The following is a 27,405-nucleotide window of genomic DNA, read 5'->3' as shown; positions in this document are numbered from 1 at the left end:
ACAGTGGCATTAGAACTTGTTTGAAAGTTGACAGTAACAGTGTGAAAGTAGACTGAAGGGAGAGGAACTTGGGATGGCATGTGTTAATGTACAGACTCCTGGACACAGGCAAGGGAAGGGAACACTTAGCCATATTACTAATCTTTCATAGGTGACTAGAAGGTTAAGGCAGGAGACACAGGCATGTGCCCAAAATGAGCATGTGGTGGCGGGGGACTCTAAAGTTCTTTCAATAGTAGACACCGTTTAACAGAGAGCCTAGAGAGATAAGAGCATGGAGAGACTCCCGAGGTAAAATCAGAGGTATTGTGACTCTGGGTGATTTGCAAGGAGGAATGAGAGAAGACACCACCACTTCCGGCTCTGGAGTGGCCAAGGGCAAACAGGTACTGTGCACACAGCATCAGCAGTCACACTAAGCACAAAGTATGTACGAGCTCACTGGTTTCCCCGATGTTGAGAGATGGATTGCTCTCACACATCCTTTTCATAGTTGAGGAAACGGACATTTCAAGATGATAGTTAACGTGTCCAAAGTCATATGGAGAAAAACAGAGACAGGAACTTAATCTCAAGAGCGTTCTAGCTCCTGAGCATGTGTTGTAAGCTTTCTCTATTGGTCCTTTGACAAATGTACTGTTAATTAAACAGAAGAGATAGAGGGGACCGCAGAAAAGGGCTGAGGGGCACAGGCTTCAAAGAGTTTGCTTTAGACATGATGTGTTCAAGACATTAAAAGACAGACAGACAACAGAGACTGTTAAATCGGAAAAAGTCAGACAGAGGCCCAAAGGTGAGGGTAAGAAGGCACAGTTCCGAGGCATGCGGACATGGGGAATAATTTAGTAGTCAGGGCTTTGCATGCTTTATGGACACTCCTCCCTACTTCTATAATGTGCTGGCAGCCTAGGTCCTTTGCCACACATGCTGTGCACACAGCCTCTCCCTGAACAATGCACCTAGCAGCTGTGAAGGTCTGCCTGCATCAGGCTGCACACACATCCCTCTCTGGACAACACAGTAGGCTCTTTTAACAACACGCAAACTTAGAAAGTTTTTATTTAAATATATTCCCGGTGTATCTGGGGATGACAAATGGAAAGGCTGATCTTTCATAAATGGTTTTCGGTCTATTCATAGTAAGGCAAAACTATCTCCTCAAGTGAATTTACGGGGGAAAAAATCCTGTCCTGCATTTTTTCATCTTATGCCTGTGCACAATTGCAGGTATATAGGAATAAAATCAGATGCACTATGGGAAGGGACATGCACAGTAGGAAAATGATTATATGGCTCAATCTACCAGAACTGAGAAAGTGTTTGTCCATTTCCATAATTTAAAAGATTTCTCCATTGCTTTAACTATTTGAGTCGACAAGACAGATGTTATCTTAATCGAATCAATGACAACTACAGCCTGTTTGTACTGGTCAGTATACAAACCTGGTACAAACCTCTGTATACGGGCTGAAGCCTGGGACAAACTTTGTGATGGTGTTAGTATTCAACCAGAATCCAGAAGAACTGATTGGATGGAGCCAGCATGCCTGCTCAGGCTTCCAACAGCCACAACAAAGATACCACTTCCCAACGGTGATATTTCCTTCTTCACTCAACCTCATAGCTGAAAAGATTGTGGGTATTCCTCTCTCCACAGAAACAAAACTAAAATCAAAAAACCACAGCATACAAGTTCCAACTAATTGTTTCAATTTTCCAGCACCTTTGAAATACTTGTGTTGACAATCAAGGAACCTTTGAGTCAAAAGCATTCTTTCTGTGCAAGTAGTTTACATATTTGTCTGTCCATTTGCATTGTGTGTGCGTGTTATGTGTGAGTATGTGTCTGTGTGGTGTGTGTGTGTGTATGTGTAGTGTAGTGTATGAGGATTGTGTGAGCATTACGAGGACAGAGGCTGGCAGTGAGGGGTCTTCCTTTCTCTATCTTTTTGAGACAGGGTTTCTTACTGAACTTGGAGCTTACCAACTGGGCAGCTCCTGTTGGTAAGGAGGAGCTCCAGGGCTCCTCCTATTCTTGCCTTTCCAGTGCTGGAAAACAAGGATGCACTGCAGCGTATCCGCTGTTTTACATGGGTGCTGTGGACCCAAACTCAGGTCCTTATGCTTAAATGTCAACCTGACTAAACCAGTGGTTCTCACCCTTCCTAAGGCTGCAGCCTTAAACACATTTCCTCATGTCCTGGTGACCCCCACCCATAAAATTATTTCATCGCTACTTCATAACTGTAATTTTGCTACTGTTATGAATCACAATGTAAAGATCTGATATGCAGGATATCGGATGCATGACCCCAGGTTGAAAACCACTGAATCAAACCATCTTCTCTGCAACCGTCAGTGTGCTTTTTAAGACATGGTCCCACTATTTAGCCCAGGTTGGTCTCAAACTCCTGATCCTGGCTCAGCTGACTGTCAATTTGACAAGCTCTAGAATCAAGCTCTGGGCATGTTTATGAGGGATCACCTAGATTAAGTTTAAAAGCGGGGTGGGAAGACCCGCCCCAGGCTGTGGGTGGTACCACTCTGCAGGGTGGGGTCCTACATGCCATAAACGGAGTCGGCTGCACACCACACTCATCACGCTGTTTCTTACCTGGACATGATGTCAGCCGTAAAATCTTGCCACCCTAACTTCCTGCCTTGAGAGGCTATACCTCTGAAGTCTGAGCCAAAAAACCCTTTCTCTATTCAGTGCTTTGGTCAGGTTTTTATCAGCAATGAGAAGACACTAGCCCAGTACCGGAGAGAAATAACATAAAATATGGACTGAAAGCGTCTCCAGTCACTCCTGTTGTACAGCCTTTCACTCAGAATGGAAACTGTCCAGAGTCCCTACCCTTGTCATATACTGCTAGGTCTGAAGTTCTCATCATATGGGAAGTGATTACCTCCCAGACCAAGCCTTCATGTGGTCGGAAAGCTCTCACACCATGATGTTCTTTCTGTCTTAGACTAAGAATTTTTTGCTCTGTAATTTCCACGTTTTCAAACACTGACTGAGCACTTGGGTGTCTGGCAAATCACCTGTACCACTGCCTGGGCTTCCTCCCCACAGCCTACAGGGGAGGCCACACCTGTTCTTTACACCCTGTCATTCAGGTCCATCAATCAAACCCCTTTAGCACTATTCTAGCGCTATTTATCTTTCTGCTTTGCCCACATCTTGTCTAAAATGTGGCTAACAGACCTACGCATAACTCATCAAACATAAACACCCAAACAAGGAAGCCAACAATGTAATGTAGATATGTACCAAGGATCTGAGATCATTCCATTTTCAACAGTCTGACCAGGGAGATGGCTCATAGAAGCCCGAACTCCAACATATCCATTGGTATTTTCCATGACAACTGTTTGAGATTGTGTCTCCTCTAAGCATTTCTCAACCTCTGCAGATGGTTTGACTTTAATATATTTTTTCTCATGGGCTAGAGAGATGGCTCAATGGTTAGGAGCACTTACTCTTTTTTGTTTGTTTTTGTTTTTCAAGTCAGGGTTTCATTGTGTAGCTCTGGCTGTCTTGGAACTTGCTCTATAGACCAGGCTGGCCTCAAACCCAGATCCACCTGCCTCTGCCTCCCAAGTGCTGGGATTAAAGGTGTGCACCACCACCGCCTGGCAAGGGGACTTATTCTTGTAGTTTCTGTTCCCAGCACCCACATAGCAGCTCACAACTGTCTGTAACTCCATTTCCTATGACTTTAACCCTTACTTCAATTCAGATGCACATATATACATGCAGGCAAAAAATTCATACACATAAAGAAATTTAAGAAGACACTCACAGATCAGTAGGATTAATGTTGTGCAAACAGCCACTCTACCAAGAGCAATCTACAGATTCAAGGCAAACCCCATCAAAATTTCAACACTGTTCTTTACAGAAAGTTAAAAAGAACAGCCAATCTTCAGCTTAACATGGAAACACAAAAAAACACAGGTTGGCTAACATAATCCTAAATAATAAAAGATCTGCTAGCGGTATCACCACCCCAGATTTCAAGTTGTACTACAGTAATAAAAGCAGCATGGTATTGTCATAAAAAACAGATGTGCTGGTCAATAGACTAGAATTGAAGACCCAGACGTAAGTCCACACACGTCTAGACACCCGATGTTTGACAAAGAATCCAAAAATACAACTGCAGAAAAGACGGCATCTTCAGCAAATGGCACTGGTCAAAGTGGGAGGTTACATGTGGAAGAGTGCAAATAGATCTGCATCTACCAGCTTGTATAAAACTCAACTCCAAATGGATCGAAGACCTTGACGTAAGACCAGACACCCTGAAAAAGCGGGGAACAGCTTGAACTCACTGGCACACAAAAGGACTTTCTGGATAGGACACTGAGAGCACAGGCACCAAGACTGACAATTAATCAAGGTGACTTCACAAAGCCGAAAAGCTTCTGGATAGCAAAGGACACTATTATCCAGGCAAAACGGCAGGCACACAAAACAGAGTGTGAAAAGATCTTACCAACTACACATCTGATATGTGTTTGTGCCTAGAATAAAGGGGACTAAAGAAAAAAAAATCAAGAAAATAAATAACCCAGGTAAAAATGGGGGTACTGACCTAAACAGAGAGTTTTCAAAAGATGAAACACAAACAACTGAGAAACCCTTTAAAGAAATGTTCAACATCCTAAGCCATCAGGAAATTGCAAATTATACTACTTTGCGACTTCATTTCACCCCAATCAGAATGGCCTAGATCAGTAAAACAAATGACAGGAGGTGCTGGTGAGGATGCAGTGGAAGGGAAACACTTATCCACCGCTGTGTGAGTGCAAACTGGTATGGTCACCATGGAAACCAGTGTGGAGCGTCCTCAAAAAGCTGAGAACTGATCTATCTCAAGATCTAACTACATCACTCTTTAGGAATGGCCCCCACAGGCTCATTCATATATTTGAATGCTTGGTCACCAGGGACTGGAACTATTTGAAAAGATTAGAAGGATTAAGAGGTGTGGCTTTGTTGGAGTAGGTGTGGCTTTATTGGAGGAAGTGTCACTGGGGGTGGGCTTTAAGGTTTCAAAAGCCCATATCAGGCCTAGGATCTACACCTCCCCCACCCCCGCCTGTGGATCAGGATGAAAAGAAAGATCTCAGATATTACTTCAACACCTATCTTTGTGCCGTCATGCTTTCTGTCATAATGATAATGGACTAAGTCTCTCAAACTGTAAGCGAGCCCCAGTTAAATGCTTCCTTTCATAAGAGTTGCCTTGATCATGGTGTCTCTTCACAGCAACGGAACACTGACTGATGAAGGGATATACCAAAAGGACTCTACATCCTCCTACAGAAATACTTTCTCATCCATGTTCATTGCTAATCATAATAGCCAGAAACTGGAAACAGCCTAGATGTCTGCCCATCAATAGATGAATGGATAATAAAAATGTGGTACATCTACACGATGTAATTTTGTTCAGCTGTTAAGAAAAATGAAATGATGAAATTTGCAGGTAAGTAGATGGAACTAAAAGCAATCATCCTGAGTGAGGTAACACAGACCCAATAAGACAAATATATTTTTTCTCTTCTAGGTGGACATTGGCTTTAGATCTTTCAATTATGCTACAATCCAAACAGCCACAGAGGCTGGGTACCTAGTAAAGGGACTGGGGCGGGGGAGGATCTACTAAGGAAGAGAAACAGAACACATTGCTTTGGAGAAATAAAGAGGAACCTAGAATAGGAAGATTACATAGGAAGAGGGATGGAAGAGAAGGACTATGGTGAGGGACTAAAGGCTTTTTGCAAAACCACATGGAAACTTTACTAAAACTGTTTGTCCTCAGCTAATGTTATATATTCTAAGTCTATCCATTCTACTACAAACGTTTAAACTCCACTTTCTCTTAGAGCTGAGCAGTGCTCATATACACACTAGCATTTCATGTTCAAATAGGTTGATCCCAACTCTTTGCTACCGTGAATAGAGCAGCAAACAGAAGTCCAAATATCTCTATGGCAGGACATGGAGATCTCAGGGCACATGTCCAGGAGGAAATAGTTGGGTCATGCAGTAGCTCTATTTTGAATTTTTGCGGAATCTCCAAACTGATGTTCACACTGGCTGTATTAATCTGCACCCCCCACAGACAGTGTATACGGTTCCTTTCTCTTTCCACCTTCTCCAGCACTGATGGCAGATTTCTTGATGATAGCCATTCAGAATGGGTGAGGGAGGGTAAGGGAGGGGTAATGTAGGTAGGGTGAGGTAGGGGTGAGGTAGGGGTGAAGTAGGGGTGAGGAGGGATGTAGGGGTGAAGTGGGGCTGATGAAGGGTGAAGTGGGGTGAGGTAGGGCAAGGTAGAGGTGAAGCTGGGGTGAGCTAGGGATTAAGGTAGTATCTTGAAGTAGCTTTAATTTTGCATTTCCCTGATGGTTAGGGATAAAGAACACTTTCAAAAACCATTATTAGAGACGGGCGGTGGTGGCGCATGCCTTTAATCCCAGCACTCGGGAGGCAGAGCCAGGAGGATCTCTGTGAGTTCGAGGCCAGCCTGGGCTACCAAGTGAGTTCCAGGAAAGGCGCAAAGCTACACAGAGAAACCCTGTCTCGAAAACAAAACAAAACAAAAAAACCACCATTATTAGCCATTTGTATTATATATGTGTACATACATATTTGAAAACTGCCTACTTCAGTACAATTGCCCATTTGCTGATTAGTGGTTTTACTCCCTTGGTATTTAATTCCAGCAATTCTAGTTAGCCCCTTGTCTGAAGTGACACCTTTTGAGATGAATTAACATCAATATTTCCAAAACAATTCTATAAAACAGAAGAGGAGGAATGTTACCAAACTCCTTTTATGAAGCTAGTATTACTCTGATATTCAATCCAGAAAAAGAAAATACAAAAAGGAAGTTATAATCCAATCTCTCTGATGAACATAAATATACACACCCCACCACCACCACCATCAATAACAAAGACAAAAAATTCAATGAAACACTTTCCAACTTCACCACCATCAAGTTGGCTTTATTCTAGAGATGCAAGGATAGTTCAACATACACAAGTCAATAAATGTAACAATACATCAGCTAAATGGACTCAACGTAAGTCACATGATCACCTTAATAGATGTGACAAGGCTTTTGACAAAGAACCCTGAAGACACAGGAAACAGGAAGAACACATCGCAGTATAATAAAGGTTATACATCACAAACCTATAGCCAATACCACAGCAACAAGGGGAAAAAAATCAAAGCTGAAAGTCTTAGCTGGAGCAGTAAAACATGGAAGCAAATGAACTACAACTTAGAAAAGATGTCAAAGCATCCTTATTTGTAGATGGTATGGTTGTACAGACAAGAGACCATAAAGACTGAACCACAGAAAACTCTGAAGTCTGACAAACACCTTCACCAAAGGCCAGGCTACACAGTTAACATGAAACTCAGTGTCAGTCTCCAGAGAGTACCATGGTACAGGCTCTCACTCTGAATTCTGATCACAACCCCAGCCAGTTCTCAGACTTCAGTGGATCTGGCATTCTCCAGCTCCTGGTCCCAGCAGATTCACATAATTCCAAATGTGACCAAGTTTTGGCTCATCTGGTTACCTTCATGCTCAGTGTGCTGCCCTACCCTTGGTGCTAGCCAGATGGGAACATATGATGGCTAATCTTAGTTGTCAACTTGACCACATCTGGAATTAACTAAAACCCAAATTGCTGGGGACACCTGTGAGGGTTTTCTTAATTAAACCATATTAAGTGGGAAGACCAATTTTTACTCTGGTTCTTCTGGATTTTCTGAGGTGGTAAGATACACTTTTAATCTAGATCTTTTGAGCCTATAAGCCATTTTAATAAATAAATCATATGGGATTTAGATATAATAATATAATATTCATTTATATAATATAAAGTATATATACTCATTCATTCTCTGAGTTCTGTTTCTCTAGAGAAGTCTGACTAACACAGATTTTTGATACCAGAAGTGGTCCTAGAGCAACAGAAGTATAACGATATCTACTCTCCAGTCCTCTGTCATAACTTAGTTCAATGCGATTTTGATCATCTATTTCTTCCACAAAATATCACATTGGTTCACTATACTGATGACATTATGCTGATTGGACCAAGTGAGCAGGAGGTAGCAACCACTTTGGATTTGTTGGTAACACATATGTGCATCAGAGGATGGGAAATAAATACAACCGAAACTCAAGCCACCTCAGTATAATTCTTAGGAGTCCACTGGTGTGAGACGTGCATTGATATTCCTTCTAAGGTGAAGGGCAAGTTATTGCACCCGGCCCCTCCCACCACCAAGAAAGCAGCACAATGTTTAGTGGCCCTATTTAGATTATAGAGACTGCACATTCCTCACTTGGGTGTGTTACTCCAGCCCATATATCAAGTGACTGAAAGCTGTTAGCTTTAAGTGGGACCTGGAACAGGAGATGGCTCTTCCGGGCTGCTGAACCATATGACCCAGCAGACCTGAGGTATACTTGAGGTGGCAGTGGCAGATAGGAATGCTGTCTGGAACCATTGGCAGGCCCCTGTAGATGAATTGCAGAAGATTCCAAATCTTTGGGATTTGGAATAAGGCTCTACCATCATCTGCAGACAACTAGTCTCCCTTTCAGAGACAGCAATTAGGCCTCAGTGGGAACTGAATGTTTGACAATGGGCCACCAAGTTACCATGTGGCCTGAGCTGCCCATCATGAGCTGAGTGTGCCTGACTCACTGAGTCATCAAATAGGACGTGCACAGAAGCAATCCACTATCAAATGGAAGTGGTGTGTGTGTGTGTGTGTGTGTGTGTGTGTGTGTGTGAATATGATTGGGCCCAAGCAGGTCCTGAAGGCCCAAGCAAGTTGCATGAAGAAGTTGCCCAAATGTCTATGGTTTCTACTCCTGTTATAATGCTCTCTGCTGCCAAGCATTTACCGATACCTCACTGGGGTGTTCACTATGAATGGCTGACTGAGGAAGAGAAGACTAGGGCCTGGTTTACTGATGGTTCTGCACATTATGCAGGCACCACCCGGAAGTGGCCAGCTGTAGCATCACAATCCCTTTCTGGGACAACCCTGAAAGATACCAGCAAAGGGAAATTTTCACAGTAGGCAGAACTTTGGGCAGTTCACATGGGCATGCATTTTTGTTCAGAAACATACATGGCCAGATATGCAGCTGTTCACTGGTTTGTGGGCTGTAGCCAATGGACTGGCTGCATGGGCAGGCTGTGGGATGAACATGGATGGAAACTTGGTGAAAAAGGTATCTGGGGAAGAAGCATGTGGCTACATCTCTCCAAACGGCAAATGATGTGAAGATACTTGTGTCCCATGTAAATGCTCACAAGAGGTGACTTCAGCTGAGCAGGAGTTCAATAAGTAGATGGATGACCTGTTCAGTGGACAATCGGTCTCTTTCTTCAGCCATCCCTATCATTGCCCAGTGGGCCCATGAACAAAGTGGCCATGGTGATAGAGATGGGGGTTATGCATGGTTTTGACAACATGTAATGTCACTCACCAAGGCTGACCTGCCTACAGCTGCTGCTGAGTACCAGGTCTGCCCAAAGTGGAGACCCACACTGAGTCCCAGATACGGCACCATTCTCTGCGGTGACCAGCCAACAACCTGGCGGCAGGTTGACTACATTGGACTACTTGCTATGTGGAAAGAAAAACACTTTGTCCTTACTAGAGTAGATACTTATTCTGGTTATGAATTTGCCTTTCTTGAACATAATGCTTCTGCAAAACTACCATCCGTGGACTTATAAAATGTCGTATCCACTGTCATGGCATTCCACAACACAACATTGCTTCTGACCAAGGAACTTATTTCACAGCCAGAGAAGTGTGACATTGGGCCCACATTCACGGGATCCACTGGTCTTACCATGTTCCCTACCATCCTGAAGCAGCTGGCCTGACAGAAAGATAGAATGGCCTTTTGAGACACAGTTACAGCACCAATTAGGTGGCAACATCATTGAGCTGGGGCAGGGTTCTCCAGAAGGTGGTATATGCTTTGAATCAGTGTCCAATATATGGTACTGTTTCTCCAATAGCCAGGGTCCACAAGGGGTGGAGAAGGGAACAGTTCCACTCACTATCACCCCTAGTGATCCACTAGGAAAGTTTTTGCTTCCTATTCCTGTGATCTTAAGATCTGCTGGCCTAGAAGTTTTGGTTCCAGAGGGGACATGCTCCCGCCAGGAGACACAGCCTTCCATTGAACTGGGAGTGCAGACTTTTCCCTAGCCACTCTGGGCTTCTGATTCTCTTAAGCCAACAGGTTAAGAAAGGAGGAACAGTGTTAGGAGGGGTGATTGATCCAGATGACCATGGGGAAATTGGATTGCTTCTCCACAATGGAGGTTAAGAAAGATTATGTCTGGAGTGCAGGAGATCCTTTAGAGCGTCTCTTGGTGCTTCCTGTGATTAAAGTTAACAGGAAAACTACAACAGTCTAATCCAGGCAGGATGACAAAGGGCACAGACCCTTCAGGAATGAAGGCGTGGGTCACTCCTCCAGGAAAAGAACCAAGACCTGCTGAAGTGCTTGCAGAGGGTGGAGGAAATACAGGAGGAGGAGGAGGAGGAGGAGAGGAAGGTAGTTCTAAATCCCAGCTAAGGCCATGTAACCAATTATAGAAATGAGGATTACAATTGACATGAGTGTTTCATATTTTGGTAAAAATGTATTTGTACAGATATTTGTATTTTCTTTGATTTCTTTATTATACAATGTGGTATCAGTTAAGATGATATCAGTGGTTATCACATTTAAGTATGCGACACTAAAAGAATGTCCCTTGGGGACATTGCCACCTAAAATTTATAATGCATCTGTGGTTGTATGAGGGTTCTATCGTGTTAAGTATAATTATGACTTGGTAAAATATATAATGTGTATGTAATTGTACATGCGATAGTTATAAGTTAGGTGTAATTATAACCTGGATATTGTTTTCATTTGGAAATTAAGCATGGCATAAGGAGATATGATTGTATGTCAAGGCAACAAGGGGGTCCTTGTGATGACTATTCTTGGTTGCCAACTTGGCTATATCTGGAATTAACTAAAAAACCACAAGCAAGTAAGTATACCTATGAGGGATTTTTTTTTCTTTTTTCTTTTTCTTTTTTCTTTTGGAGTGGGGCTGAGGGGGAGTTTAACATAGGGTTTCTCTGTGTAGTCCTGGCTGTCCTAGAACTCCCTCTGTAGACCAAGCTGGCCTCGGACTCAGAGTTCCATGTGCCTCTGTCTCCCAAGTGCTGGGATTAAAGGCGTGTGCCACCACCACCTGGTAGATTTTTTTCTTAACTAAATCATTTGAAGTTGAAGAGCCACCTTTAATCCATGTTTTTTGAGGTGGGTCACACCTTTTGGTGGCAGTCTAGAACAGACACGGATGAAGAAAGCTCTTACTCTTTCCCACTTGTGCTTGGTCTCACTGGCCAGTTCGTTCTTTCACTCCTTCAGGATTCTGGCACACACTGAAGAACAGCTGAGATATTGAGTCTCAGGGACTACACAATTACTGGATTCTTGGACCTTCTGTTGTTAGACAGCCACCATTGGACTAGCTGGTCCACAACCTGTAAGCCACTCTAATAAATCCCTTGTGTGTATATGTATATATTCACTCTTCAAGTTCTGTCCCTCTCGAGAATCCTAATACAGATCACATTAATGATTCTCCTTTACAACCAACACCAATTTTCACAAGTCCCCAAAGCTGCACTTCACACAGACACCCCTCTAAAAAGGCTGAGAAAACAAGACAACCAGGTAGAATCAGAAGAGGAATTCAAAACTAAAAGACAAGTCCATTTCAACAGATGTGCAAAACATGACAAGGCAGCTAAAGAATGCCATAACTATCCACTATGACCCATATGCAACTGATCAACTCCTACAACGGAATCCCAAATCACAGAGCTGAAATGTCTGAGAAAGAATTGAGAGCCTCATTTTTTAAAAGAATTAACGATCAGGGTTGGAGAGATAGCTCAGCGGTTAAGAACACCGACTATTCTTCAAGAGAATCCAGGTTCGAAAGATAAGTCTGCTCCTATAGAAAATGGGACTTCAGTCCCAGTTTCCCCACAGCAGCTCATAACCATCTATAGCTCCAAATGTAGGGGATCCAACACTCTCTTCTAACCTCCATGGCATCAGGGATGCACATTGTGCACACATACACACATGTGGGCAAAACATTTCTATTCATAAATCTAAAAAATGTAAATAAAGAAATTAATGATCATACAGAAGATTCAAACTAACAGATACATAAATTAAAGAAACCTATATAAGATCTTGACAAGACAGGCAAAAGTTCAAAATATGGAGGGAAAATTCAGCCAGGATATTGAAACACTGAAACAGAACCAAACAAAATAGTTGAAAGAAAAGAACTGGTCAGTCAAATAGAACCCACATCAGAAAGTATCATCACAGATAAAAAACACGCAGAGGGACACACTTCAGATATGGAGGACAAAGTGGAGACAATAACACAAACAGGTAGAGAGGAGGAAAAAGAAGTAGCAGGAATGATATTTCCAAGAAGTCTGGGGTATATTCAAAAAGCCAAACCAGAGAATTAAAGGCACAGAAGGAGCAGAGGTAAAATCAATGGGATAGAATCATCTAACAAAACTACAGCTCCAAACGTCCTAACCCAGAGACTGAAGCAGACATCCAGACACCAGAGGCATACAGAACTCCAAAACAGTCATGACCAGAGAAGAACCTTCACCACACATCACAGTCAAGATGTTAAAAATACAAAGTAAAGACCAATCCTAGAAGGGGCATGAGAAAATGTCAACTCGCATGCAAAGCCAGAAATATTCAGAATAACCACAGACCTTCATCAGCAACCAGAAAAGTCACAAAAGCATGGAATGAAATACTTTAAACCCTGAAAGTAAATAACCATGAACCAAGAATACTATACTTATCAAAGTTGTCTTTCAAAATGGAAAATGTCAGTTCCACAATAAGGGACTGACTGTAGCCTGAGATTGTAATCTAAATAAACTTCCCTAACTGAGTAAGAAGATATACTGGGTTGTGGGAGATGAGACCTCTTGTAAGTTCAGGACTAACCTGTCTTAAAAACAAAAAACAAAGGCATATAGGCATCTCATATAATAATAAATTTTAATCTATATAAACACTACTAGATATTATTACCATTTCACAGATAAAGAAACCAAGGTTAAATGTCTTATAACTTGCCCAGTTCGAGACAGGGTAGATACAATACGAATTACCATAGTTAGAATTTACATACACACTGAACATATATGTATCATATAGGTCTAACCTTGTAAGGTTTAGTCTCTTTATGAGATATATGGTAATTTGAATGAAAATGGCCCCCAAGGTCTCACATATTTGAATGCTTGGTCCTCAGCTGGTGGAACTGTTAGGGAAGGATTAGGAGGTGTGGCCTTGTTGGAGGAAGTGTGTTGTTGGGGGTGGACTCTGAGGCTTCAACGGCCCATGCTCTCTGCCTCATGCTTGTATTTCGGCATCTGCCACAATGTACTGTGATCCTTTACCTACTAATATACCCCACTCAACTATGATATAGTTTATATAAATAACATTCATGTAAATTCCTTTTTACCATTCCAATTATAGCTTTAAGACCACCCTTTACTAGTAGCTATTAAAGCTCCTTCAGCTCCAAGACACCCAGCAACCACCGGTGTGGTCAGAGAGGGCTATTCAGAAGGATATTCAGTGAGGTGAATCCAGATTTGTAGGGTTGTTCTTCATATTTCAAAACCACCTATGTGAGACGTGAGCCTTTCCTGTACACTCTATGCATGTGTAAAAAATTACAATGAAACCCATTATCTTCTACAATTAATAACAGCAAAGCATATACACAAGAGAAAGGAGAAACAGAAGAGAGAAATCTACAAATAATGTAAGACAAAGTCTTTCTTCTTTCTTTTTTTTTGGTGAGGCAGGGTCTCATCTTGTTCCTGGCTGGCTTAGAACTCACTATGTAGATGTAGATCAGGCTGGCCTGGAAGTCACAGACATCTGCCTGCCTCTGCTTCCTGAGTGCTGGGATTAAACAGGTGTGCTACCATGTCTGGCATTTAAGATAAAGTCTTGTTATAAGCCCTTTTTTGTTACAATACAACCACATTCTGGAGATACAGACCACACAATTTATAAATTTCTTGTGTAAGAAACCAATGAGTCAGCTGTTCACAGTATTTGCAGAACATTACAATGTAATTACAAAATAACATAGATTAATTATAATGAAGTCTTTCAAAATAAAAGGTCTGTTGTCAGTTTTTTAAACATAGCTTTCAGACTTAAAAGGAAATGCAAAAATACCCATAATGCACCAGTAAAGCTGGTTACTAGAGTTACAGATACTTTTGTGTTGGGGACCTTTTATCTAATAAACGTTAAAGCTATTGTGTTCACTCTTTCCATTCCTAGAAATCGATTACTAATGCAAGTTCTTTTCTCATAGTATTTATTTACACACACACACACACACACACACACACACACACACACACACACACACACACACCCGTGTTGACTTCAATCATGTTTTTGCTGTAAAATTGTTGAGGTCATGCTGTGCTCGAACTGACTCCACAGAGTGTGAACCAGCAAATTTTTAGACTGGCCCTTGCCATGAGACACTTTTTACACCAACAGGACAGTAACAACTGCAAAAAGATACATCAAGGACAACAGGAAAGAAACCCTCCCCTCTCCAGGGATCATCTGATGAACAGAGCGCACAGAACACAAGCTGTGAAACGGGACTTAGAACAGACCGGAGCACAGACAAGAGCTGGGTGGGGAGCAGGCAATAAAACGCCATGTAACTGGGACCTTCCCTCAGCTCACTAGTCCACTTCCATTTTTAAAGAAATAAGCTTTATTCTTCTCCCATCCTTGAGAATGTCTTCTCCTTTCTTAATGAGCTGCCTCAAACTCTATTCCACGATGAACTTAACAGGAACGGCTTTTTCTTCATCTCCTCCTCCTGTGGCTGCCAGGATTTTCACCTACCTTGTGCCTTGCTTTTCAACTTTAATAAAACTGTTCTCTAAATACTTTGTTTCTAATTATTATTATTATTATTATTATTATTATTATTGTTATTATTATTATTGAGACTAAGAGTCCCCAAAGGAAAAGTATAGTTTCCTTGGCAATACCTGGTTGGCTCCACAAACATCACAATGGGTACGGTACCACTCAAGCTGCCCAGACTGACGAAATGAAGTATTCCTGAAAACAGAGTGCCCCTCTATAAATTTGAGTGAGTTGAGGCAAACGGGTGTATTAAAATCCTACCAGGGAGAGCAGGTCCAAGAACTTACTGTATACCAGACTGAGGAAACGGGCTAGCTCTTTCATCTGGACCGCAGGAGAGACCAGCACTCACAAGGACGACGGCCATGGCCTCCGCTCATCACCTGACACCTGGTGCATGCATCACGACTGACAGGACTGACTGCCCTGGGCCTTGCACTTGGCTTCGTCCCTCCTGTTCAAACAACCTACTCAACTGCTGACTCCCCCATCCGCCCCCCAATCTGTCTGACCATTCCTTTCCCGGACTCTGCAGCTTCCTCCCTGTAGCGGGTTTGGGTCCACTATCTCATCAACGCACACCCACACGCCCGTCTATCGGCTTGTTTTCGAAACCACTAGGAACTCTGCAGCAGCCTTTTCTTTTTCTTTTTCTTTTTTGGTTTTTCGAGACAGGGTTTCTCGGTGTACCTTTGCACCTTTCCTGGAATTCACTCTGTAGCCCAGGCTGGCCTCGAACTCACAGAGATCGGCCTGCCTCTGCCTCCCGAGTGCTGGGATTAAAGGCGTGCGCCACCCCCGCCCAGCTTGTAATCTGTACCTGCACAGGTATATTCACTGTGTGATGTGTTAGATCACAGACCCTCTCTACCTGCCTCTTTGTCTCCCAGACTATCAGGCCACACCTCTTGCCCTATCGCTGCCAAAAGAGCTGACATGGCCCTGATATGGCTAGAACCCCTGCCCCTTGCAACTGTTAATGGTCCTATTGAGTGTTCAGCTCCCTGCCAAGAGGCTAAACTAGACAGTCAGGTGGTGGGGAACTTCCCCCTGCCCCCAAAAAGCTGTTAAGTCACAAACTTCATTTTGAGGCTGCTGAGGGGGTTTCAAGGCTTTCCTTCACACTACATATGGCAGCCACCTCTCCTACTGACCTTCCCCCCCCCAACTCCTTTCCAGACCCGAAGGCTTGCACTCCCCCTTCAGATCTCCCCCAACCCCCCGCCCTTCAAGGGCGATCATGTTTCTGATAGGAAGCTCTCTGTGTTCTAATTGCTGTTTCACTCCAAGGCCTGACATGCACCCCTAGCCCATAGTTAGGAAGAAGCACTGACTCATTCACATTCCTCCTTCCCTCCTAATGAAGCTCATTCTGAAGAACAATTTCATGTCACCTCCTTTCTCACATAACCCTGCATTTTTTTTGTTCTAGCCGTGATCTGTAATAATGAGAATATGAGTAAAGACTGGATTAAAGAGCAAGGCGTGGTGGCGCACGCCTTTAATCCCAGCACTCGGCAGGCAGAGGCAGGCGGATCTCTGTGAGTTCGAGGCCAGCCTGGGCTACCAAGTGAGTTCAAGGAAAGGCGCAAAGCTACACAGAGAAACCCTGTCTTGAAAAAAAAAAAAAAAAGACTGGATTAAAGAACCCATGTTAGGAGATGGGAGGTGGCAGAGATGGTCAGAGGTTAGGAACATGAATTGCTCTTGCAGAGGACCTGGGTTTGGTTCCCAGCACCCACACTGAGCGGCTCACAACAGCCTGTATTAGGAATTCCAGGCATTTTGACTGGTCACCATATCTCTGTAAGAATATAAGTGCCACTGTGGAAAGATAAAAGCGTGTTTGTCTATGATTCTGACATGGTGTGCTTACGACAAAATCTTGAAGACAAAGGAGTAATAAATGTCAATAACTCTTGAACAGTTAGAATGACAGTGCCATAAGACTAATTCTGAAGTAGCATTAGTTGACTAGAGTGCCTATCTTAATTCCTAGAATCAGAAAACACAAGAACCCCAATGGTCCAAGGACAAGTTGTCCAAGGACAACTGATTTATCTTAGATACTCAGAAAATACATCAAGAAGCTGTGTTCTGTGCAAGGACTGATAACAAATCCATCTAATAATGCCTGTCTCCTAAGAACAAAGGAAACAGGAACCTGTGGAGCAAATGCACCAGGACTGAACACTGTCAAGGAAACAGCTAAATACCTAAAAAACAGACCAAACACCAAAATACAATGGTTCACTGACAAGTACGAACAAGAGATGAAGCTAGCTGGAGGTGAAGCCTAGGAAGAAGGCGCAGCCATGTGAAGAGAGAGAATGAACAAAGGGCTGGAGAGACAGTACAACAGTTAAGTGCATATACTGCTCTGGCAGAGAACCTGTTTGGCTCCTAGCATCCCACAATTACCTAGGACTCCAGCTCCAGGGGATCTGATGCCCTCTGTTGGCCTCCAAGGGCACTGCACTCACACGCACATACACGCAGATACATATACACATATCATTAAATATAAAAATTAAAAACAAATTATTTTTTAAAAGAACATAAGGATTAAAAACAGAGGTTAACCCGTGGGAGAGGAAAAACACAAAGAAATTAAATTCCTGTCAGATGGTAAAAAAAAATGTACAACCGAGAACAATTGATTGACGTTGATTAGGCAGAGGAGTAAGAGAGGAAAATAGAGCAGGCTCCTAGAGCGGGAAATATTAAAACTAACCTAATGCTTTATGGAATTTTACTTCACTACATTAAGAAACCGATTCTTTTTCTTGTATTTGTAAAACATGAATCATAAGAACAACTTGGGGCTCTCAAATTTCCACAGGGCCTGAGAAAGCTTGAAAAGGAAAAAAAAAAAAAAAAAAACAAAGAAAGAACACGGCTCCATTAAGAGGTGCTGCTGTTCAGCCAGCAGAAGAGTAGCTAAATAAAAATGTCACGCTAAAAAAAAAAACAACAAAAAAAAAAAAAAAACAAAAACAAAAAACAAAACAAAAAAACCATGCCCATGGCAGCTCAGGTACTGGTTTCCATAGCGAGGAAGGTTTAATGCAGTTTTTGGTCACCTACATCTGATGGGGACGAGGGTTTTAGGCTTGACTTTCATGACCCAAGAAGCCGGCAGAGCCAGCCACGAGAGCCACGTGGAGAATCCAGTCTAAAGATTGCTCGTGCAGTCAAAAAAAGACTGGAGATACGCAGTAAGAGATCCAGATGGAAAAACCTCTAAACAGGCTACAGTGTGTTTAACAATGTGCGTAGGCTTAAGGAAAGGAAAAGGTATAGCCACAAACAAACAAACAAAAAGAGTTTATAAAATAAACTCTTTAAAGAGAGAATAAAAGAAAAAAGCCACATAAGATGGGAAACACACAAGTAGTCTGGATCCTATATTTTATGTTGATTTTGAATTTTTTGATTGTTGAAAAGCAAAGGACAGCTGCTAAGAGACTTGGAATTGAAGGACTGTTCAAATAAATCAGCCTATATACCTTAGGAATGCCTTAACTTTGAAAAAGTCAAAAAATGTATTTGTCAAATGGAAATCAAAAATGCTTTGGAGTTTTGTTCCCACGGGAGATGAGAGGCTGTGTATTCCTTCAGGGTTAATACGGAGCAGGTTTGATCAGGAGAGACCTCCTGAAACTTGACAGGTGATATCTATCAGCAAAGGTTACTACTGGTCTTCCCAGGACTTGGTTATTATCTTAAAATTTTCTCTTTGGGACCGTATAGATGCTTCACCCACAGACAGCAGGAAACATTATGGAGAACACGACACCCACATTCCCAAGAGGTGTGGGAGGCTTTTGGTTATTTGGTGGGTTATGGATGTTTGCTATCATTTAGGAGAATATAGAATATTGATACAAATTTAAAGTTATTTTTGTTACACTGTATATATGTTTCGACTCTTGTCTAAAGGATTTTTGTATCCTGATAAAAATTGAAGGTTATTTTTGTTACAACACATTGTATGTATGTTTCTATTTTTGTTTGAGATATTGTGCCTGTGCAGTTCATGTAAAAATGTAAGGTAAAATTCTAGTTTTTGAAAGCTATTACTATAAACTATATAAGATAATCAGGAAACATAGGTTAGTAGTTAGTCATTTATAACAATCAAATTTGTAGAAATGTTAGGTATGCTTTCCAGATCATATAGATATATTTTAGATAGACAGATGGTCTTCAAACCTTTCAAAGACATACAGAATATGCCATTTAAAATGTTTTGTTAAGTTAGGGCTTTTCATGACAATGAGGTTTATCTGCTCCTGGCAGCACCAATTTACTTCAGAGAAGATAATGAGCATTGAAGAAACTCCTTATGGAGTTCACTTTTTTTTTTTTTTTTTTGGTTTTTCGAGACAGGGTTTTCTGTGTAGCTTTGCACCTTTCCTGGATCTCACTCTGTAGCACAGGCTGGCCTCGAACTCACAGAGATCTGCCTGCGTCTGCCTCCTGAGTGCTGGGATGAAAGGCGTGTGCCACCACCATCCGGCAGAGTTTGCTTTCATTGTGGCAAAGTTGGCCACTGGGCAAAGAAACTGTTCTTGCCTTTGACTGCTGATGATGTGCTGTGCAGACTGGACATGCAGGACACAAGGAAAAAAGACTGTTGAACTTTGCCAAAACAAGGCAGGATGATCCTTCAAAATTCCTGCTTCCCAGGAGAGTCTGCCAGACAGTGTGCAGGACACAGAGGAAAGTGACTAACAAACTTTGCCAAAACAAGGCATGACAGTCCAAAATCCCTGCTTCATAGAAAGGTTTGCTAGATACTCTATGCCCCGACGTTGCAGAGGAACTTTGGGTGACTGGGCAACCAAATGTCTCTGTTGTTAGCTAATATTACATCCTTCTGGGTCTTTGATGGACTTGAAGACTAGATAGTTATAATTAGTGTTTCTCTTAATTATGATAGAAAATAAGTTAGATGTAAAACTTTTGATTCCCTAAGAGAGGATAGATAATGCATTATTTTCTTTGAATATGCTAACTACAAATGGACTGAATATTGTAAATTAATTCTTACTTGGGAACTGTTTTTGTTGTATGCAGTTAGACTATGTTAAAGTTAAAACCGTTCATTTTCATTTAGACAAAGGAGGAAATGTTGTCGAATATTAAGGTGTGTTACTTTTGTTTATGTTGCATTTGTTTAACTCTGTGAAGCTGTGTTGCTCTGCCTGTCTGAAACACCTGATGGTCTAATGAAGAGCTGAACTGGCCAATAGCGAGACAGGAGAGAGATATTAGTGGGGCTGGCAGGAGAGAGAAGATATAGAGGAAGAAATTTGGGAGGAAAGAAGAGTCGAGAGAAGGTAGAGGACTCCAGGGGCCAGCCACACAGCCACATAGCCACACAGCAAGCCACAGAGTAAGAGTAAGATTTACAGAAGTAAGAGAACAGGAAAAGCCCAAATGCAAAAGGTAGTAGATGGGATAATTTAAAGTTAGGAAAATCTGACAAGAAACTAAGCCAAGTTAAGGCAAGGCATTCATAAGTAATAATAAGCCTCCATGTGTGATTTATTTGGGAGCTGGGTGGCAGGCCCCCAAAAGAGTAAGAAACCAACCAACAACACCCAGTTAACTACAAAGCTGAAGAAGACTTTAAATTCCTGATTCCCCTGCCTCTGAGTCCCAAGTGCTAAGATTACTGGCATATGTTACCATACCTAGCTTTAGAAATTGTTGATTCTGGAAAAATATAAGGTAGAATACCAAGTACATTAAAGTTCTATCCACAAAGATGCAATTCTTTTCTTTTCCTTCAAGACAGGGTTTCTCTGGGTAGCCTTGGCTGTCCTGGAACTCACTCTGTAGACCAGGCTGGCCTTGAACTTGGAGATCCAACTGCCTCTGCCTCCCAAGTGCTGAATTAAAGCTGTGCACCTCCACAAATGGCTCGATTCTTAACTTTCAAAACCCCCAACATGATTATCAGGTCTTCAGTGCTAAAAACTGTGCAAAAGAATGACTTGAGTAGATGAAATCAGAACTTCCAAGGAAAGAGTGTATCATCATTAGGAAACAATTCACGCTCTTTAGTGCATACCACACTCTTTAGTGATTATTCAATGAAAGTCAATTTCTGTGGGGTGGGGGCATCAATATCCCAATGAATGGTTCCTGATTCACCTCTTCGTCATGTGATTTCTGTACCCACAGATAAAACTGATCAGAAGCAGATCACCAGCTACTACAGTCATGGAAAATAACTCAAATGTCATGCACCAAGTGGATGGGTTAATAAAGACAATGAATGTCTAGAAACAAATGTAGAAATGACTGCAATCTTCTCACTCATTTCTACAATTATCTTCTTTCAAGCTGCTCAAAGCTGTAAGTGGGTTGGAGTTGCTTCCTCAAACCCGCCTTTCTTCACTTGTTTACCGTCTTTCAAATATTTTTATCAGTCAAAGGGCAATCCAGTCCACGTGCAGACATCCAATACACTACTTCCGGCGTTGAGAGACTTCCTGAAAGAATAGCCCTGGTCTGTTGGTCTCTATGAGGATATGCTGAAACTAGGAATATCACTCATATTAAAAGATGATATGGGAGCCAATCATGCTGTTTTCAAGGTAAGATCCCTTAAAAAAAAGAAGAGTTAAAAATTAACCAGATTAAAAACCCAAAATTCTTTTTTTTTTTTTTTTTTGTTTTTGTTTTTCGAGACAGGGTTTCTCTGTGTAGCTTTGCACCTTTCCTGGAACTCACTTGGTAGCCCAGGCTGGCCTCGAACTCACAGAGATCCGCCTGCCTCTGCCTCCCGAGTGCTGGGATTAAAGGCGTGCGCCACCACCACCTGGCTAAAAACCCAAAATTCTTAACACAGCACAAATTCTCACATAAAATGGTATTTGAGCTAAAACTGAATAGTAAGTAGTATCAGTAAGAAATTTTAATTTCTCACTCCAACTTTAAAATACACTCTTTTAAAAAGGTATCATAGAGCATATAATAACAATATTGTAAATAATAATTCTTGAAATTAATAAAAAGTACTAAATAAAGCTACATGGGTATTCTAATGACTAACTTTTTTTTTTGCCTATCCTAGGTTCACTCAATGACTCAGTGTATCAGAACCTTTGATTAAAAACCATTCAGGGAGGAGCCCGACATTAAGTCTAACATGCCAATTGGATAAACATTTCTTTTTCTATTTTACGAGTGTTTGCCTGGCACCCGTGGAGATCAGAACCGGGCATTGTGCATGAGAGCCACTGGAAATGGAGTTAACAGTTGTGAGCTGCTACGTGGGTACTGGGAATTGAACCCGGGTTCTCTGAACATCTGAGTCATCCCACCAGCCCCTTGATAAACATTTCAATACAGATTTCAACTCAAACTTTCCAAGTTAGTTTCTATAATATTTAAATAGGACATGAGCTGGGAGGCAAAATGTATGTCATTGCCATACAGGGCTTCTCAAAATAAATGATGTTAAAATAGCAGCAGCTCATGTCACTTCTTTACTGGGGTATGATAAAGCAATCCCTAGATAAACGACACACATGTCACTGGGAACATGATCTCTAACACAGAATACTATACCTTGATCGGGTATGTCCAGCTCGGCGGCTAACCAGGCTAGTGGCCCATGCTTCATTTAAAAGGATGTCTTCTCTGTTCTTGGACAGCAGTCAGGCCATATGCAATCCCCTATCTGTGCAGTGTTAACATTCAAAGACTGTTGATCAAGGACCAACAAGAAGGATACGTATCTAGGCTTGGGAGAATATAATTTTCCTTTACTATGCTGGACTTTGTTAGGCCCTCATTTAATCCCACACTTCTGATTTTATTCCAGGCTTATACCAAATCAACCTAAAATTTGACATCTTGTTCCACCATTAAAAAAAGAAAGAGTCGGGTGGTAGTGGCACACACCTTTAATCCCAGCATTAGGGAGGCAGAGGCAAGCAGATCTCTGTGAGTTCGAGGCCAGCCTGGTCTACAGAGTGAGTTCCAGGAAAGGTGCAAAGCTACACAGGGAAACCCTGTCTCAAAAAAACAAAAAAAAAAAGAAAGAAAAAAGAAAAGAAAGAAAGAACAATGAACAAACGAACGAACTTGGTCGGAAGAGGACTCCTGACCTTTTGTATTGAGTGTTGTCTGTTGCTTAATACAAGCAGGCAGAGTGGGATCGAAACTCCACTCGAGGGCAGACAACCTGAGGACAACTTCAGTAGATTACCACAGTGATTTAAATCTAGTAGGTGCTGAAGAGCCCAAGTACACCGTACTGTGTCACTCAGTGTTATTTTATTTGGCAGAGGTATTCTAACACTAAAGTAGGAACTTAACAAGTCATTGTCCTGGTAAATCATTATCCTAGAACCCAACAGCTCCCAAGATCAAAATCTTCCTTTCGCTGTGAGTCAAAATTCCGTGGTGGCGCACGCCTTTAATCCCAGCACTTGGGAGGCAGAGCCAGGCGGATCTCTGTGAGTTCGAGGCCAGCCTGGGCTACCAAGTGAGTGCCAGAACAGGCACAAAGCTACACAGAGAAACCCTGTCTTGAAAAACAAAACAAAACAAAACAAACAAACAAAAAAATCCATGTCTCAACCTTCATCTTTAGTCCCTGCGATGAAATGTCTTCTGGCATTTCATTATCACCCTCTTCTTCCTGAAAAACTCCGGAAGTGCTTCTGCAGGGAGTCATTGCAATTTTTTTGCTACCTTGAACTGTTTAAGGATTAAAAAAAAAAATACATTTTTGTGTATAGGTCAGAAGACAGCTTTCGGGTGTTGGTACTCTCCTCCCCTGTGGGTCTCAGGAATCGAACTCAGGTCAACAGGCTTGCTGACAAACACCTTTTTACCCACTGAGCCATCTTGCTAGACCCCCTTTGAAACTTTTTAAGAGGACATCTTTGGGGTTGGAATGGAGATGCGACAGATCACTCTTGGAGCATGCACGAGGCTCTGATCACTAGCACCACAATGAGTCAATCAACTAATTTAAAAGAACACCGATTTTCATTTATTTAATGTGTGTGTGTTGCTTGCGTGCCTGGTGCCATGGAGGACAGAAGAGGGCACTGGCTCTCCTGGAACTGGAGTTACTATGAATGGGCATAAGCTGCCAAGTGGGTGCTCAGAACCATTTTCCGGTCGTCCGCCAGAGCAGCAGGTGCTTTATTCACTCAGCCATTTCCCCAGCCACCTCACCCCACCCCAGTCAAGCACACCTTTTATAACTGCAAAAATAGCATGAATGTTTAGATTGTTCAAATGATAAACTAAAACTCCTAGGCTGGAGAGATGGGCTCAGTGTTACACAAACATGGGTTCTGGTCCCCAGCACCAATATAAAAATCCCGGTTGTAAGGGATCACTGGGGCTTGCTTGCTAGTCACCGACACAGCTCCAGGTTCAGTGTCTCCCTGTCTCCAGGGAACAAGGCAGACCGTGACAGAGCAGGCCACCTGACATCTTCCTTTGGCCTCTGTGCACTGACCCCCGCCCCCCCCCTTTTTTTTTCTTTTTGGTTTTTTGAGACAGGGTTTCTCTGTGTAGCTTTGCGCCTTTCCTGGAACTCACTTGGTAGTCCAGGCTGGCCTCGAACTCAACCCCCGCCCCCTTACACCACACAGATAAGCAAACTCCGAAGAGAAGCTTGGCTGACCCGGGGGCCAGATTCCCTATTCTGTTTATTATGCCATCATAATCTTGGGTAAGAAAGCTTTGCATCCACTTCCTCCTTTGAAAAATAGGATAATAACTACCTTCAGCAAAAGACTGTTGAGACACAAATATAAATGAACATGGACAGGGGACAGGGACAGTGGCTGGCACACTTTAAGCACTGTATGACTATTACTTACTATTATTTTTTTGGAACTAAGTTTTTACATTGTTTCCTAAGTGTATACAAAGTTTGACCGATTAATACATTACCTATGGTTCAGGATATAGTTGATGTTTTCCCACGATAACTAGTATTTACTCAATAGGTACATAAAAGCCAACTCTGTATAGACATACCAGATGCTAAGGCAATTCTTTAAAAAGTGATGTATTAATAGGTTACAGCCTTCAAGAACATTGAACTTGAAGTGAGGAAACAAGCTAATGACACGCTAATGTAGCAGCATGAGGCCATTAAGATTAAAGACCAGACGGGACCTTGTAAACACTTGACACACAAATAGTAGTTGTGGGATTCATTTACAGAGGTGAGGCTGGAGTAGCCCTACACCCAAGAGCAGGAAGGACCTAAACAAATGGAAATCGATGCATTTGGTGCAAAGTTTACTCTGCAAATGCTTTTCCTGGCCAGGCTGGGTTCTAGGCCCTGGGGATAAGCAACAACTAACTCACAACAGAAACTGGCTTGCTGTCTGTGGGCTAAAGGGCACCCATACCAGAGACAAGTTTTCCACTGAGTTTTGGCAACGTTGGGGATAGGACCCAGCGCTCCAAGCGTTCTGGGCAGATTTTCACACTGAGCTGCACCCCCAGCCTAGGAGCCAAGTTTTGAAGTGAAGAATGAGACAGGCCTGACTTCCTGTCATGTCTCGGGTGACTTAGTGACGGGAACCGAGACTGTGCTACAGTCACTGGGACAAATGTATAGAAATGGCTGACGTGATTAATTTAGTAATTTTTCATGTATTGCATTATATATCTATTCAATTGTGTATAGATATTAAGGGAACAGTCTCCATATTTTTTGACACAAATGACATGAGGCATTTACAAATTCACTGTCACCCAAAGGAAAGCCTAATAAGGCCTTGCCTGTATAGCTGTCTGTTTTGGGGATTCCTTATCATAACTCTCTCTCTCCCCTTTTTCTTTCTGTCATTTACCAATGACTGGCCCCCAAATCTCAAAGCTTGCAAAGTGCTTGAAGAGGCACCTATGTGTCAGCAAGAACTATTCACACAGTAACTATTCACTCCAAAGACAACTTGTATCCTTCTCTTTTCTACATACCTCCCTCCCCTAGAGACAATGTCCTCAAGGAAAGAAACCCTTTTGTAAATACCAACCAACAAAAAGCTCCCCACGACACACCATCGGCATTTTCAGATAGTTCCAATATGCTAAGTGACCCACAAGCACCAGCTTCCTCCAACCACTTCCCGCAGTCTGTCTAATCTTCCCAGCCAGTTCCACTCTCATGATCCAAGACTCTACCATTAACCTCACAAACCAATTTTAGAACTGTTCTGGCTACATAAATCGTTAAATTGTATCTTTATAAATAAATTTTAATCTTGTAGTGAACACAATACTGAATGTGTTTTAAGATACTTAAACCCAAATTAAAAGTTAGGCATATACAACTTTTTGTCCTGGAACTCACTCTGTAGACCAGGCTGGCCTGGAACTCAGATCTCTGCCTGCATCTGCTTTCCCAGTGCTGGTATTAAAGGGGTGTACCACCACCACCCAGCGAGGCACATAAAACTTTTACAACTACCTACAATACAGAAAATCTAACACTCTTCATATTCAAATGCTCAGTGAAACCCTGACATTCCTAGCTGAGTGTAGCAGTGCACATTTCTGATCCCAGAACAAAGGAGGGAGGCAGAGGCTAGTAGGTCTCTTGAGTTCAGGGCTATCCTGGTCTACATAGGTCCGCTGGAGCCAGGGATACATAGTAAGACACCCCCCACCTCCCCACCCCCGCTCCTGGTCTAAAAACAAAAAGAGACAGAGACACTCCAGCAAAATCTAACAGCCTGCTCGCTGTTGATTTGTTCGTTTGTTTTCTTAGTTTGGTGTTGAAAAAAGATCATGTCACACGGTTGCCCTTAGGAACTGTACTAAGACAAAGAAGGACCCTGTAGTAAGGGTCGCCATGGCTCTCCGTACCTTCGCCTGATGCGCACCTTAGCTTGTTCAGTTTTTGGCCATATTATGTAATAGGCATTTGGATAAGTAAGAACTACAAGGCTTTGTAAACTATTTAATACCCAACGGGATTAACTGCAATTCTATGAACTTTTAAAGCCACACTAACTCATTAAGTTGTTGTTTTTTAAAATGTGATCAACACCCTTATTTTAACAAAAGAAACAATTATTTAATGTAGACATTCTATATAGTGATGCATTCAAATCAAACTCATGTGTTGAAAAACTGTGAACATTCTATGCTTATGCAAAAAGTCACCCTTGAAAACGAACTGATATAAAACATCTATGAACATCTGGCACTGTCCTGGCCAACACGCAGCAAATAGCATGGTTACCACTGTTTCTAATTTTCTAACTTTTATCTCAAACTA

The 27,405-nt window shown here is 42.1% G+C and overlaps 1 protein-coding gene across 1 annotated transcript in view; it reads right to left on the bottom strand.

Moving 5' to 3' along the window:
• Positions 1 to 27,405, bottom strand: part of Slc20a2 (solute carrier family 20 member 2) — a 102,263-nt gene that overhangs the window by 73,966 nt on the left and 892 nt on the right. The gene's annotated exons all lie outside the window — the stretch shown is intronic.

The sequence above is a fragment of the Peromyscus leucopus genome, chromosome 17 (assembly GCF_004664715.2).
Source record: "Peromyscus leucopus breed LL Stock chromosome 17, UCI_PerLeu_2.1, whole genome shotgun sequence".
In the NCBI taxonomy this organism is placed as follows: Eukaryota; Metazoa; Chordata; class Mammalia; order Rodentia; family Cricetidae; genus Peromyscus; species Peromyscus leucopus.
Note: the sequence above shows the minus strand (reverse complement) of the source record. Positions and strands in the feature narration are given on the sequence as shown.